This window comes from Pseudophryne corroboree, chromosome 1 (assembly GCF_028390025.1).
Source record: "Pseudophryne corroboree isolate aPseCor3 chromosome 1, aPseCor3.hap2, whole genome shotgun sequence".
Taxonomy (NCBI): Eukaryota; Metazoa; Chordata; class Amphibia; order Anura; family Myobatrachidae; genus Pseudophryne; species Pseudophryne corroboree.
The window spans coordinates 381,846,001-381,861,904 of NC_086444.1; the positions used below are offsets into that span (position 1 = coordinate 381,846,001).

The 15,904-nt window shown below is 44.9% G+C and overlaps 1 long non-coding RNA gene across 1 annotated transcript in view; it reads left to right on the top strand.

The window, feature by feature from the left end:
• Positions 1-1,185: 1,185 nt before the first annotated feature.
• The window catches only part of LOC134886784 (uncharacterized), a 37,233-nt gene continuing 22,514 nt past the window's right edge, over positions 1,186-15,904 (top strand). Inside the window, exons 1-2 of the long non-coding RNA XR_010170912.1 lie at positions 1,186-1,440; positions 1,784-1,890. This is a non-coding gene — a long non-coding RNA (uncharacterized LOC134886784). The remainder of the gene's footprint in view (positions 1,441-1,783; positions 1,891-15,904) is intronic.

The window sequence follows — 15,904 nt, forward strand, 5'->3', positions numbered from 1 at the left end:
ACCAGCACTGGTTTTGCCTTTTATATTGACCATATATAATTTGAATTGGTCCTGGACCACCAATCCAAGGCACCCCTGCATGGCACACAGTTTGAGAACCACTGAGCTAGACCATGAAGTGAATTTAATGTTTCCGTACAGCAGGGGTACCAGAACGTATAGTGGTTTGATGGGTGCGAATATAAAAATAAATTTTAGCACACCCTCCCCCCTCTCCCCACGATTATCCACCCCACCCCATGCAGGGACCGCTTACCCCCCAGTTCACCGCGGAGAATCTAACTTCAAAGCTCCGGCGCTGCAGCGTGCTGCCCCGTGTACTCCTGTCCAAGCCGGCTCTCAGATGCATGACTGGGAGGAGGCGTGGCCTTGCTGAGCCTGCTGGGACATCCCCGCCTCCTCCCAGTAATGCCTCTGTGAAGAGCCGGCTGGACGGGACACGGGGCAGCACGCTGCGGCGCCTGAGCTTTGAAGTCAGAGTCTCTGCAGTGATCTGGGGTCTAAGCGCTCCCCATCCCCACGCCTGCGCCTCTGACATATTTGGGTTGGGCATGCTGCCCCCTTGCCCGCCCCCCATTCCGACGCTTATGCACTACAGTGCATACTTCTATTTTGTGTGTGCAGGCTACTTCTCCTGAGCAGCAATTCCAAACATCAGAATGCAGGCATCTACCTTTGTATGCCCTAATAGTACAACTGGGATAATATATAAAACCAGAAAAGCTCTGTGCTGCTGTATTGCACTTAGTACATGAATTTTTGTTCATTCATTTCTTTATATTTGCTTAGTTACACATATATAAATGATACTAATGGAGTTCCACTAGAGGGAAGCAGAGTGATTCTTTACAGCTACATGTAAAATATAGCACAACAGAACATATACGCAAATATTCATAATGTAGTACAATTTAAGCTATTTGTTACCATGTAATATTCAAAGCAGTTGCTTAAAAACAAAAGTAATGGGAAATTACATGAAGAGATAAACCCCGCTGCCACCTGTACATGCAGCTCAATCTGACTATATTGTCAGACGCTGCATGTTAGGGCCGGCCGCGGCATGATGTCACTGTGCGATATCGCATAGTGTGTATGCACTATGTCGGCGACCCGGCCCAGGAGGCGAAAAACTATGTGAAATCGCTCATAGAGTGTATTGCATAGTGTGTACCCACCACAGGGGCGGAACTGTGGGAGGCAGTGGAGTCGGCTGCCGCCGGGCTCCTGACCACAAGGGGGCGCATCTCCTCCACTGTCTCCCGCAGCCTGAGAACTGCGCTGCTATTGTGGACGGAGGAGCAGTCACTGACACGGAAGCTGCCTCCTGTAGGGAGAGATGGCACTGGCTGCAGCTAGGGGGAGCTCCAGAGCACAGCTCCTCTTCTAGCCAGCCGAGGGAAGCTCTCTGCTCCGTCAGCCTGATGATGAAAGCCAAAGGTAGACACTGTGTGGGGGGTAGGGGAGAGGTGTATTTGGGGGGAAGCACTGTGTTTTGTGTGTGCTTGTTTTTAAGTGAGGTGTGTGTGTGTTTTTAATGAAAGTTGTGCATTCAAGTAAAAGGCATGTGTGTGAGTGATGTGTGTGTGTGTGTAAGTGAGAGACATGTGTATGTAAGTGAGAGGCATGTATGTGTGTGTAAGTGGGAGGCATGTGTATGTAAGAGAGACTTGTGTGTGTAAGTGAAAGAGACGTGTGTGTGTGTGTTTAAGTGAATGAGGCGTTTGTGTTTTTTTTATATATATATCTAGTGTTCACGCTAGGTGTCTGCACCTTTTTTTAGACAGATGAATCCCACCCTGCCCGTTTTTGTGCGCCCTACCAACCCGCCGTTTTCTGCCTGCCGTACCCCGCCACGCCGCCAGACCCAGCCGTGCGCCGCCGGACCCGGTAAGCACATGAGAGTCCCCCTGGGCTAAATTAACCTTGTAAGTATTTTGCAGCTGTAAACTTCAATCTCAGTGCTCTCTACCTGGTGCAGTGTGCCTCAGTGCTCTCTACCTGGTGCAGTGTGCCTCAGTGCTCTCTACCTGGTGCAGTGTGCCTCAGTGCTCTCTACCTGGTGCAGTGTGCCTCAGTGCTCTCTACCTGGTGCAGTGTGTCTCAGTGCTCTCTACCTGGTGCAGTGTGCCTCAGTGCTCTCTACCTGGTGCAGTGTGCCTCAGTGCTCTCTACCTGGTGCAGTGTGTCTCAGTGCTCTCTACCTGGTGCAGTGTGCCTCAGTGCTCTCTACCTGGTGCAGTGTGCCTCAGTGCTCTCTACCTGGTGCAGTGTGTCTCAGTGCTCTCTACCTGGTGCAGTGTGCCTCAGTGCTCTCTACCTGGTGCAGTGTGTCTCAGTGCTCTCTACCTGGTGCAGTGTGTCTCAGTGCTCTCTACCTGGTGCAGTGTGCCTCAGTGCTCTCTACCTGGTGCAGTGTGCCTCAGTGCTCTCTACCTGGTGCAGTGTGCCTCAGTGCTCTCTACCTGGTGCAGTGTGTCTCAGTGCTCTCTACCTGGTGCAGTGTGCCTCAGTGCTCTCTACCTGGTGCAGTGTGCCTCAGTGCTCTCTACCTGGTGCAGTGTGCCTCAGTGCTCTCTACCTGGTGCAGTGTGCCTCAGTGCTCTCTACCTGGTGCAGTGTGTCTCAGTGCTCTCTACCTGGTGCAGTGTGTCTCAGTGCTCTCTACCTGGTGCAGTGTGCCTCAGTGCTCTCTACCTGGTGCAGTGTGCCTCAGTGCTCTCTACCTGGTGCAGTGTGCCTCAGTGCTCTCTACCTGGTGCAGTGTGCCTCAGTGCTCTCTACCTGGTGCAGTGTGCCTCAGTGCTCTCTACCTGGTGCAGTGTGCCTCAGTGCTCTCTACCTGGTGCAATGTGTATAACGTGCTCTATCTGTCGCAGTGTGTAGGAGGTTCTATCTGGTGCAATGTGTATTAGGTGCACCACCGTGTTGTAATAAAGTGTTTGGCCCCTATTATGAAACAACGCCGCTAGATTTTTGGAGCGCGCCTTCGGCGCGCACTGTCCATGTTTTGGCCCATAGGTATGGGAGCACCAAGCATTATAGTATGTACCTAAGTTTGCCCATCCCTCCCCGTGATCAGCACCCTGCCGTAAAAAAAATCCTACAGTGAACACTAATTATATCGGCACACCACTGCGCCAAAGCATCTCCATCGAGACCTGCTGGCGGGTGAGGGAGCACTGTAGGTGTACTATAATGGTATGCTGGTGTCTGTTTTATTGTAATAACTGACTTGGTGTGCGTCCACTTTGTATGTGTATCTATATTACTACTGGGAAAGGTACCTGAGCACGCTGCTACTGTTCACCCTTAGTGCCGGATAGCTACATATGGTATGTGTGTGTATGTGTATATGTAGGGGGGCACCAACATTTATCATGCCTCCGGGCGACTGGGACGAACTTACGCCACTGACCCACCATAACCAAATTGCCCTGCACTAGTGGCATTAATGGGTTATTGTCTTACCTTTGGATTGCACAAGGAATAACTCAGATGACCCCCCTGGAATTAGGTTGTTAATAAAGGGCAGAATGATGTATTTGTGCAGTATTTTTTACTAAAGTGTCTGTTATTGTTTATAATATTTTTCCATGTGGAACTACAACTAGCCTAATTGATTCAGATAGAGAATTGGGCTGGCTAGATAATCCCGCATGTACTTAAACTAGTATAGGTGGCAATTGTTTAATACAAGACTTTGGAATGTGTTGCATACAGGAATGTCATAAGTAAAGTGTACTCTAGTGATGCATACGAAGAACACTAATATATCCCACAATATGACAATGGTAATAAACACAATGGGGGTAATTCCAAGTTGATCGCAGCAGGATTTTTGATAGCAACTGGGCAAAACCATGTGCACTGCAGGGGAGGCAGATATAACATGTGCAGAAAGAGTTAGATTTGGGTGGGTTATTTTATTTCTGTGCAGGGTAAATACTGGCTGCTTTATTTTTACACTGCAAATTAGATTGCAGATTGAACACACCACACCCAAATTTAACTCTCTCTGCACATGTTATATCTGCCTCCCCTGCAGTGCACATGGTTTTTCCCAGTTGCTATCAAAAATCCTGCTGCGATCAACTTGGAATTACCCCCAATGTGAGAATTACTACAGGTGAAAACCTGATGCAGCGGTCTGAGGACATAATTGTCTGAGGACATAACAATTAAGTCCATATTAGTGGCATTTACCAAGACAGTTGATCTAATAATGCTTATAAATGACAATAATGGTATTTTACAGATTGTTTATCTCATATTTACATGTTAGTGGTTATTGTTATTATTATTATTATCATCATCATCCACAGAACCTTACAGAGACAGTGTGAACAGAAAAAGAACAAAGTAACTTACATAACAAAACATTGCAGGACACGAACAAGGTTTATCAACATTCCTGCAACAGCAGTCATGTACCCAAATAAGTAGTAGGGCAACCAAAGCCAAAGGTTTGGTGCTATTGTTAGCAGTAGGTGATGATGGTTCAAGTGAGGAAAAGCACATGAGGGAAGAGGGTCCTGCTCATGAAGGCTGGTAAACTAAAGGGATGAGAAGTAAATGTAGAGCAAGCGGATGCAGTATGTTATGCCAGCGGCCAGGATCCCGATGGCCAGCATATCGGCGTGCCCGTTGCGGGCATGGTGGCGCACCACGCTATTTATTCTCCCTCCAGGGGGGTCATGGACCCCCAAGAGGGAGAATAGTTGTCGGTATGCCGGGTGTCGGGATGCCAGCGCCAGTATACTGAGCGCCGAGATCCCAACAGCCGGCATACTGAATACCACCCAGAGGAAGCTATTATACATTAGTGTACTGTACTATAATCAAAACAAAGATAGCTCAGCACTGTTGACTGGTTGGTCAATTAAAGACATGTGACCATGTTAGGGAGGATAAAATGACCGGCAGGGTCCATTATCACCCCACACCTTGATGAAGGAACAGTGTTTCCGAAACGCGTCGGTGGAATTGCGACACTCTTCATAGGTTCACTACGTCACTTACCGTGAGGAATTGGTAAAGACCTTTTTTGGTTACATCTGCTTTACCCACACATGATTCCCTTTTTTCCTCTCCCTCGTTTTTCCATCTGAGGGGTGTGCGGTGATATAGATCTTGCCGGTTGGGAATACTGTGTAGTTTTTGTGACCTATGATACAGTGGATTGTATATATTTTTATATTTTTATGAATAAATCGGTTTATACCTGACATTGCATGGACTTTCGGCTTTGATATACTCCATATATCATGACGGTATAAGAGCCAGACATCGCTCAGCCTGATCCAGACGAATGGGGTACTAGAAAGTAGAGATGTGCACCGGAAATTTTTCGAGTTTTGTGTTTTGGTTTTGGGTTCGGTTCCGCGGCCGTGTTTTGGGTTCGAACGCGTTTTGGCAAAACCTCACCGAATTTTTTTTGTCGGATTCGGGTGTGTTTTGGATTCGGGTGTTTTTTTCAAAAAACCCTAAAAAACAGCTTAAATCATAGAATTTGGGGGTCATTTTGATCCCAAAGTATTATTAACCTCAATAACCATAATTTCCACTCATTTTCAGTCTATTCTGAACACCTCACACCTCACAATATTATTTTTAGTGCTAAAATTTGCACCAAGGTCGCTGGATGGCTAAGCTAAGCGACCCAAGTGGCCGACACAAACACCTGGCCCATCTAGGAGTGGCACTGCAGTGTCACGCAGGATGGCCCTTCCAAAAAACACTCCCCAAACAGCACATGACGCAAAGAAAAATTAAAGAAAAAAGAGGTGCAAGATGGAATTGTCCTTGGGCCCTCCCACCCACCCTTATGTTGTATAAACAGGACATGCACACTTTAACCAACCCATCATTTCAGTGACAGGGTCTGCCACACGACTGTGACTGAAATGACGGGTTGGTTTGGACCCCCACCAAAAAAGAAGCAATTAATCTCTCCTTGCACAAACTGGCTCTACAGAGGCAAGATGTCCACCTCATCATCATCCTCCGATTCATCACCGTGTACATCCCCCTCCTCACAGATTATCAATTCGTCCCCACTGGAATCCACCATCTCAGCTCCCTGTGTACTTTGTGGAGGCAATTGCTGCTGGTCAATGTCTCCACGGAGGAATTGATTATAATTCATTTTAATGAACATCATCTTCTCCACATTTTCTGGAAGTAACCTCGTACGCCGATTGCTGACAAGGTGAGCGGCGGCACTAAACACTCTTTCGGAGTACACACTTGTGGGAGGACAACTTAGGTAGAATAAAGCCAGTTTCTGCAAGGGCCTCCAAATTGCCTCTTTTTCCTGCCAGTATACGTACGGACTGTCTGACGTGCCTACTTGGATGCGGTCACTCATATAATCCTCCACCATTCTTTCAATGGAGAGAGAATCATATGCAGTGCCAGTAGACGACATGTCCGTAATCGTTGGCAGGTCCTTCAGTCCGGACCAGATGTCAGCATCAGCAGTCGCTCCAGACTGCCCTGCATCACCGCCAGCGGGTGGGCTCGGAATTCTGAGCCTTTTCCTCGCACCCCCAATTGCGGGAGAATGTGAAGGAGGAGCTGTTGACCGATCAAGTTCCACTTGACTTGATAATTTTCCCACCAGCAGGTCTTTGAACCCCTGCAGACTTGTGTCTGCCGGAAAGAGAGATCCAACGTAGGTTTTAAATCTAGGATCGAGCACGGTGGCCAAAATGTAGTGCTCTGATTTCAACAGATTGACCACCCGTGAATCCTGGTTAAGCGAATGAAGGGCTCCATCCACAAGTCCCACATGCCTAGCGGAATCGCTATGTCTTAGCTCCTCCTTCAATGTCTCCAGCTTCTTCTGCAAAAGCCTGATGAGGGGAATGACCTGTCTCAGGCTGGCAGTGTCTGAACTGACTTCACGTGTGGCAAGTTCAAAAGGTTGCAGAACCTTGCACAACGTTGAAATCATTCTCCACTGCGCTTGAGACAGGTGCATTCCACCTCCTTTGCCTATATCGTGGCCAGATGTATAGGCTTGAATGGCCTTTTGCTGCTCCTCCATCCTCTGAAGCATATAGAGGGTTGAATTCCACCTCGTTACCACTTCTTGCTTCAGATGATGGCAGGGCAGGTTCAGGCGTTTTTGGTGTTGCTCCAGTCTTCTGTACGTGGTGCCTGTACGCCGAAAGTGTCCCGCAATTCTTCTGGCCACCGACAGCATCTCTTGCACGCCCCTCTCGTTTTTTAAATAATTCTGCACCACCAAATTCAAGGTATGTGCAAAACATGGGACGTGCTGGAATTTGCCCAGATATAATGCACGCACAATATTGCTGGCGTTGTCCGATGCCACAAATCCACAGGAGAGTCCAATTGGGGTAAGCCATTCTGCGATGATCTTCCTCAGTTGCCGTAAGAGGTTTTCAGCTGTGTGCGTATTCTGGAAAGCGGTGATACAAAGCGTAGCCTGCCTAGGAAAGAGTTGGCGTTTGCGAGATGCTGCTACTGGTGCCGCCGCTGCTGTTCTTGCGGCGGGAGTCAATACATCTACCCAGTGGGCTGTCACAGTCATATAGTCCTGAGTCTGCCCTGCTCCACTTGTCCACATGTCCGTGGTTAAGTGGACATTGGGTACAACTGCATTTTTTAGGACACTGGTGAGTATTTTTCTGAGGTCTGTGTACATTTTCGGTATCGCCTGCCTAGAGAAATGGAACCTAGATGGTATTTGGTACCTGGGACACAGTACCTCAATCAAGTCTATAGTTGGCTCTGAAGTAATGATGGATACCGGAACCACGTTTCTCACCGCCCAGGATGCCAAGGCCTCAGTTATCCGCTTTGCAGCAGGATGACTGCTGTGATATTTCATCTTCCTCGCAAAGGACTGTTGGACAGTCAATTGCTTGGTGGAAGTAGTAAAAGTGGTCTTACGACTTCCCCTCTGGGATGACCATCGACTCCCAGCAGCAACAACAGCAGCAGCGCCAGCAGCAGTAGGCGTTACACTCAAGGATGCATCGGAGGAATCCCAGGCAGGAGAGGACTCGTCAGAATTGCCAGTGACATGGCCTGCAGGACTATTGGCATTCCTGGGGAAGGAGGAAATTGACACTGAGGGAGATGGTGGGGTGGTTTGCGTGAGCTTGGTTACAAGAGGAAGGGATTTACTGGTCAGTGGACTGCTTCCGCTGTCGCCCAAAGTTTTTGAACTTGTCACTGACTTATGATGAATGCGCTGCAGGTGACGTATAAGGGAGGATGTTCCGAGGTGGTTAACGTCCTTACCCCTACTTATTACAGCTTGACAAAGGCAACACACGGCTTGACACCTGTTGTCCGCATTTCTGTTGAAATACTTCCACACCGAAGAGCTGATTTTTTTTGGTATTTTCACCAGGCATGTCAATGGCCATATTCCTCCCACGGACAACAGGTGTCTCCCCGGGTGCCTGACTTAAACAAACCACCTCACCATCAGAATCCTCCTTGTCAATTTCCTCCCCAGCGCCAGCAACACCCATATCCTCCTCATCCTGGTGTACTTCAACACTGACATCTTCAATCTGACTATCAGGAACTGGACTGCGGGTGCTCCTTCCAGCACTTGCAGGGGGCGTGCAAATGGTGGAAGGCGCATGCTCTTCACGTCCAGTGTTGGGAAGGTCAGGCATCGCAACCGACACAATTGGACTCTCCTTGTGGATTTGTGATTTCGAAGAACGCACAGTTCTTTGCTGTGCTTTTGCCAGCTTAAGTCTTTTCATTTTTCTAGCGAGAGGCTGAGTGCTTCCATCCTCATGTGAAGCTGAACCACTAGCCATGAACATAGGCCAGGGCCTCAGCCGTTCCTTGCCACTCCGTGTGGTAAATGGCATATTGGCAAGTTTACGCTTCTCCTCCGACGATTTTAATTTAGATTTTTGAGTCCTTTTTTTACTGATCTTTTGTGTTTTGGATTTTACATGCTCTGTACTATGACATTGGGCATCGGCCTTGGCAGACGACGTTGATGGAATTTCATCGTCTCGGCCATGACTAGTGGCAGCAGCTTCAGCACGATGGGGAAGTGGATCTTGATCTTTCCCTATTTTTGGAACCTCAACATTTTTGTTCTCTATATTTTAATAGGCACAACTAAAAGGCACCTCAGGTAAACAATGGAGATGGATGGATACTAGTATACTTATGGATGACGAGTGACTGACGACACAGAGGTAGCTACAGCCGTGGACTACCGTACTGCATCTGCTAGTATAGAGATGATAATTAATGATATAAAAAAAATATATATATAACTACTGTAGGTATATATAATATAATGACGGACCTGGTGGACACTGTCAGCAGACTGCTAAACTACTAGTATGAAGAAGATAGAAAAAAAAAACCCACCACAGGTAGGTATACAATTATGGACGAGTGACGACACAGAGGTAGGTACAGCCGTGGCCTACCGTACTGCGTCTGCTAGTATAGATAATATACTAAATATATTACTACTGTAGGTATATAATATAATTACGGACCTGGGGGACACTGTCAGCAGACTCCTAAACTACTAGTATGAAGAAGATAGAAAAAAAAACCCCACCACAGGTAGGTATACAATTATGGACGAGCACTGACGACACAGAGATAGCCACAGCCGTGGACTACCGTACTGCGTCTGCTAGTATAGATAATATACTAAATATATTACTACTGTAGGATTATAATGACGGACCTGGTGGACACTGTCAGCAGACTCCTAAACTACTAGTATGAAGAAGATAGAAAAAAAAACCCACCACAGGTAGGTAGGTATACAATTATGGACGAGCACTGACGACACAGAGATAGCCACAGCCGTGGACTACCGTACTGCGTCTGCTAGTATAGATAATATACTAAATATATTACTACTGTAGGATTATAATGACGGACCTGGTGGACACTGTCAGCAGACTCCTAAACTACTAGTATGAAGAAGATAGAAAAAAAAACCCCACCACAGGTAGGTAGGTATACAATTATGGACGAGCACTGACGACACAGAGATAGCCACAGCCGTGGACTACCGTACTGCGTCTGCTAGTATAGATAATATACTAAATATATTACTACTGTAGGATTATAATGACGGACCTGGTGGACACTGTCAGCAGACTCCTAAACTACTAGTATGAAGAAGATAGAAAAAAAAAAACCACCACAGGTAGGTAGGTATACAATTATGGACGAGCACTGACGACACAGAGATAGCCACAGCCATGGACTACCGTACTGCGTCTGCTAATACAGAGATGATAAAGATGATAGAGATGAAAAAAAAATATATAACACTACTGTAGGTAAATATTTATATAATATAATGAATGACGGACCTGCTGGACACTGTCAGGAGAATGCGTTTATACTATAGAATAAAAAAAAAAACACCACAGGAGTGTTTAACTTTTTCAGGCAGACAATATACTGGTGGTCACTGGCAGCAAAAGTGTGCACTGTACTCCTGCTATAACTGCACCCCAGTCTCCCCCACAATTCAGCTGTGTGAGCAGTGAGCACTCAGCACAGTCAGATATACATAGATGATATATCATGCAGCACACAGGCTGAGCACAGATATGGTATGTGACTGTGTATCGTTTTTTTTCAGGCAGAGAACGGATTATAAATAAAACTGGTGGTCACTATCAGCAAAACTCTGCACTGTACTGAGTACTCCTAATGCTCCCCAAAATTAGTAAATCAAGTGTCTCTCTAATCTATTCTAAACGGAGAGGACGCCAGCCACGTCCTCTCCCTATCAATCTCAATGCACGTGTGAAAATGGCGGCGACGCGCGGCTCCTTATATAGAATCCAAGTCTCGCGAGAATCCGACAGCGGGATGATGACGTTCGGGCGCGCTCGGGTTAACCGAGCAAGGCGGGAGGATCCGAGTCTGCTCGGACCCGTGCAAAAAAGGCTGAAGTTCGGGCGGGTTCGGATTCCGAGGAACCGAACCCGCTCATCTCTACTAGAAAGAAACCTTTTGATGCACATAGGGTACTTACCGAAGGTGAGCCATATACCAATAAGTTAAGAAGTGATTTTATGAAATTTGGAAATATAAAGAAACCTTGATGTGAACATAGGGCATTGCCCAGAGGTCAGTTGAGGATCATCTATACGAATGAATAACATATATATGGACATTTACATTGCATGAATATGTCCCTTTCTTTCTTTTGAGGGTTTGTCTGTGGAGTTCTAAGAGAAGTTACCCGTGTAAAGCAGCGCTTGGGAGCCGTTCCACTTTTTCTGGTTCTGTATATTAGACAGTTTGCAACTATTGATGCCTCTGTCGAGATGACAGCTATCCATCCCATAAATTGACCAACCAACCAATTGTGCCAGTAAACCCACTAGACGCTGATATTGGCAGTGGCGGGACCCGGCAAAGGCAAGTGCATACACACTTGCCGATGCAAGCGGGGAAGGGAGCGACGGCTGTTGGTAACGAGGACTTCCCTTGTCTGTACATGTTTAGATGAGGGAGGGGGTCGTTAATGATGCGCGGGAGCACGCATCGTAAACGACACTGAGTGTACACACTAGACGAGATTGTAAAAGATCTCACTCAGAATGGCCCTTCTGAGTGATATCTTTTATTTTCTCGTCTAGTGTGTATGGGCCTTAAGCTGTGCAAATGCTGCAATATTGTACACAAAAAACTCAAAGTGGAACTCTTTTCACTGTGTCCCATATTCTAATACACTTTCACATGCGAATAGAAAATATGCATCAATTTATACAAAACAACATTTCCAAACTGCAGCCTCAACTACAGAAAGTATGCCACAATTCTATTTACATTTGATGCTAATGTAAATTAAACCAAAAGTACAAAGCAATCATTCTAGTGTGAATGATAATTATCCTGTTTATTGCACAACAGATGAGACAACTGATCCATATAAGTCATATTACAGAGACCAATATTTATGTTATAGAAAGAACAGATGTAAATTTCCATGTATTTAATATTAATATTTTACTTTGCATACTGAACAATGAGCTGAACACAATCACAGCATTTGGATAGATGGATGTTTGGTGATTAGGAAAGTAGTGGCTAATATAAACAATTAAACTGAAGATGGGCTTTTTTTATCAATAATTCTCCTTGCATAACATTATTTAAAGTAGTAGCCATAATTTAGAAATGTGAAGCATACTAATGAAATAATAGCAAATAGATCTTGCGGAGAAAGCCTGCATTGATTCACTAACAAAATAATTGTATTTGTCATCTCCTGAAAGTTTTGTTTTCTTCCTTGCAATAATTTTTAATTACTTGCATTAGATGCTCCAGTGAAATATTCACATTTATTTGAATCTAAATACTTTTTATCACTGCATCCATTATTCAAGTGGAAGCTAAAGACTAATGCATTATATTATATGACACGCTGATTGAATTGACACAACTTACTATTTAAGGGTGGGATACATGAAATTTTTTTGCAATTAAATCTCAGAAAAATGCAGTTTTTGGAAGTCTGGCTGCTTTTCGCGTATGCACCAAGCTTGGACCCAATGGGTAATGCCAAATAGAAGCCTATGGGCTTCTTATCGGACCCTGCCCTGAGAGGGATCCAATTGGATCCCTCCAGCTACCTCTGCGGCACATGCATCATATGATGCATGCACAGATCTGGAAGTACGTACACCACAAAGGATATCTCTCATTGGGAGAGTTGTCCTTTGCTAAATTCTTCATGCATACGGTGTTAATAAACACTGATATGCATGTGATGAGTGGCGTGATGCATCACATACAAAATGTGATTCCTGATGCATCCCACCCTATATGGTGTTGTGTATCAAAGATAAATGCAAATATTTATTTTGGCTTTGATATCATTGTGTGCAGTACTTTAAGTGGGATATTTGAGTCTTAAGGTTTTAATCCCCTCTATTTCATCCAAAGATTGTGTCTGCAGATGACAGCTAGCTTTCACTTATTCTCAATACAGCAACTAGGTTCCCTAGGAATATTATTAATTATACATAAAATGACTTTGTGCTAGCACAGCAGCCCTAAAAATGACAATGCATATAACTAAGTCAGTTATTATATATTTGTGCAAAACAGTATGAACTTTAGTTTAGATGACATAGTGCTCACTGTCTCATTGTTTAGTTTGGTTGTTTTGGGTAACAGACACTCTCTGCTATGCAGTTTAAGGGGTAAATGTAATATTCTGCAACTTGTAGGTATTAGGCGAGTTCCCAGCAAGTTTACCAAATGTTTTAAAGGGGCAATCATGTAAAAGGCAAAACCAGGTTGGCCAGTATTAATGCTAAGAAATGGTCATATATATCAACAAGGGGCATGGTCTCATGTATATTAGGCCATACCCCTTAATGTGTGATGGTTTAGGTGCCTTACCACACATCATGCCACCTTTTCTTGTCGCACTAGGGGCGATCCCCCAGCTTCCTCCTGGCACTAAATGGACACTGCACACATGGCACAGCATCCATTCACCACATCTGCATTGCAGAGCAGCAGTGCCAGAGTGTCCACCAACTTTCTGAAAAGTGGGACAGTCCCACTGAAATCGGAACTGTTTGGAGGTATGATATTGATGGTGGGGGTAATAATAATGTGTGGGGAGGGGGGGGATTTGGCTGTGGACATTGAAGGGCTGGGGGAGGCGGAGAGTATGCTGAGGACATTGAAGGGGCTGTGAGAGGGGGGGATTTGGCTGTGGACATTGAAGGGCTGGGGGAGGCGGAGAGTATGCTGAGGACATTGAAGGGGCTGTGAGAGGGGGGAGATTGGGCTGTGGACATTGAAGGGGCTGGAAGAGGGGGTGGGGGAGTGCTGTGGACTAGATGTACAAGTTTGCCTTTTAGACAGATAATGAAACACAGTAGTACTGTATTAAAATATAATTACTGCATGAAATGGAAAGACCTGTAATAAATGAAAGTTGTCTGTACAATAAGACCTAAGAGAACATTCATATAGTACTTTGTGGTCACTGGATTGAGTGAGACTAAAGCAATATTTTGTGTTGATTGCAATTACTGTGATATACATAATTATTTAATTAACAGATATGCAATGTAGAATTTAATAAATCCCCAAGTAGATACAGAAAGAACAAAAAAAGCAAACCAAGGAAATGCAAAAATAGAAAAAAACATAGCACAAATACATAAATGTAATAGAGTAAGACTTGGACAGAATTATTTTAAGAAGAAAAAGAGAAAAGGGGAAGAAAGAAGAAAATGGGGACTAGAGAAAGTGGGTTCATTGGCAGCTGAAGGAATGAAAAAGTATAATGAAAAATGGGGCTAGGAGGGAGAGTCTAAGTTCAGAAAGGAAGTGCAGAGATACCTTGGTGGGAAGACCAAGAGCTCTAGACATTAGAAACAGAGGTACAGGTGCATCTTAGGATGCTGGTCATGTGGTCTATCTCATAGACAAACTATTTCCTCTGCAGTAGTTCAGAATACAGTATGGGGGCTCTGAGACTACCAGTGGGAGGCAATGGATATGTATGGCAGGCCTGTTCTGATGTTTAGGTAGATCAGAAAAAGTCTGCAGTAGTAAAAAGACATTGGCTGTCTAAATTTAGCAGGGAGCTCAGGAGGACCACCAAATAAAAAGGAAAGACCCAGTGTCTGGGTAACCCCTCTAACAGAGAAGAGCTGAGGAGAAGATTATTTTAAGTCTAGACGCTAGCAATCACCACTGAAATAACAATTTATAAACATTCTCGTTTGTGGCAGAACTGATATTGGACTTACAGATGCCAGTTCTCTATATCTAACCAGTCCTCTGAATCCAGGGGCTCACCCAAGTCTCTCTCCCAGTTCCATTCAAGAAGACACTGAAGATGGATGGGAGAAGTCAGGATGGAGTTAAACACTGGATGCACGGCCAGAACGGAAATAGGTTTCAATTAGAGTAAGAGACCTGAAGAATGTTTACAGGATTGAGAATGAAATAAGATGCTGGAATTGATAAAAAGGAGACTATAGGGAGGCGGATCATTCGTGGAGATAATGGAAAGTGGGTAATACTCATCTGACAACAATATTATTAAGCAATCCAATTTTGGCTTTAGTCCTTGAAGAGAAGACTGATGAGTGAGTTGGGAAGTTTGGGTTATGTCTAAAAGGTAAGGAAAGAGGGAGTAGGAGCAAGACAGTGGGTAGCATTGCATTACATTTGAACCATATCATCAAGTTAAGGTTAATTATGTCATGAGCATGGGCTGCAATGGGTCAACTAGAGTGTGAGGACCAAAGACTGTAAGAAGTCGATAGTAGAGAGAGGACAGCTGACTCTATATCCACTCAAACTTGAGAACCCTAAGGAGAATGCCACTGAATACATTTTGCAAGTTTTGTGGCATAAAAATATTTCTTAAAATTGAGGGCCCCCAAGTTCACCCAAAAGGGAAACACTGAAAAATAGAAAGCCCTAAGGCTTGGTCCTTTGCCTGCCCAAATGAAGGAATTAATCATACATTACAGAGGGATGAAAGCACAGGTAGGATTTTAATCCGTAATGTTTGGAATAGGTAAAAAGGAGACTATAGGGAGGCGGATCATTCCTGGAGATAATGGAAAGTGGGGAATACTCATCTGACAACAATATAATTAAGCAATCCAATTTTGGCTTTAGTCCTTGAAGAAAAGACTGATGAGTCAGTTGGGAAGTTTGGGTTATGCCTAAAGGGCAAGGAAAGAGGGAGTAGGAGCAAGACAGTGGGTAACATTGCATTACATTTGAACCATATCATCAAGTTAAGGTTAATAATGTCATGAGCATGGGCTGCAATGGGTCAACTAGAGTGTGAGGACCAAAGACTGTAAGAAGTCGATAGTAGAGAGAGGACAGCTGACTCTATATCCACTCGAACTTG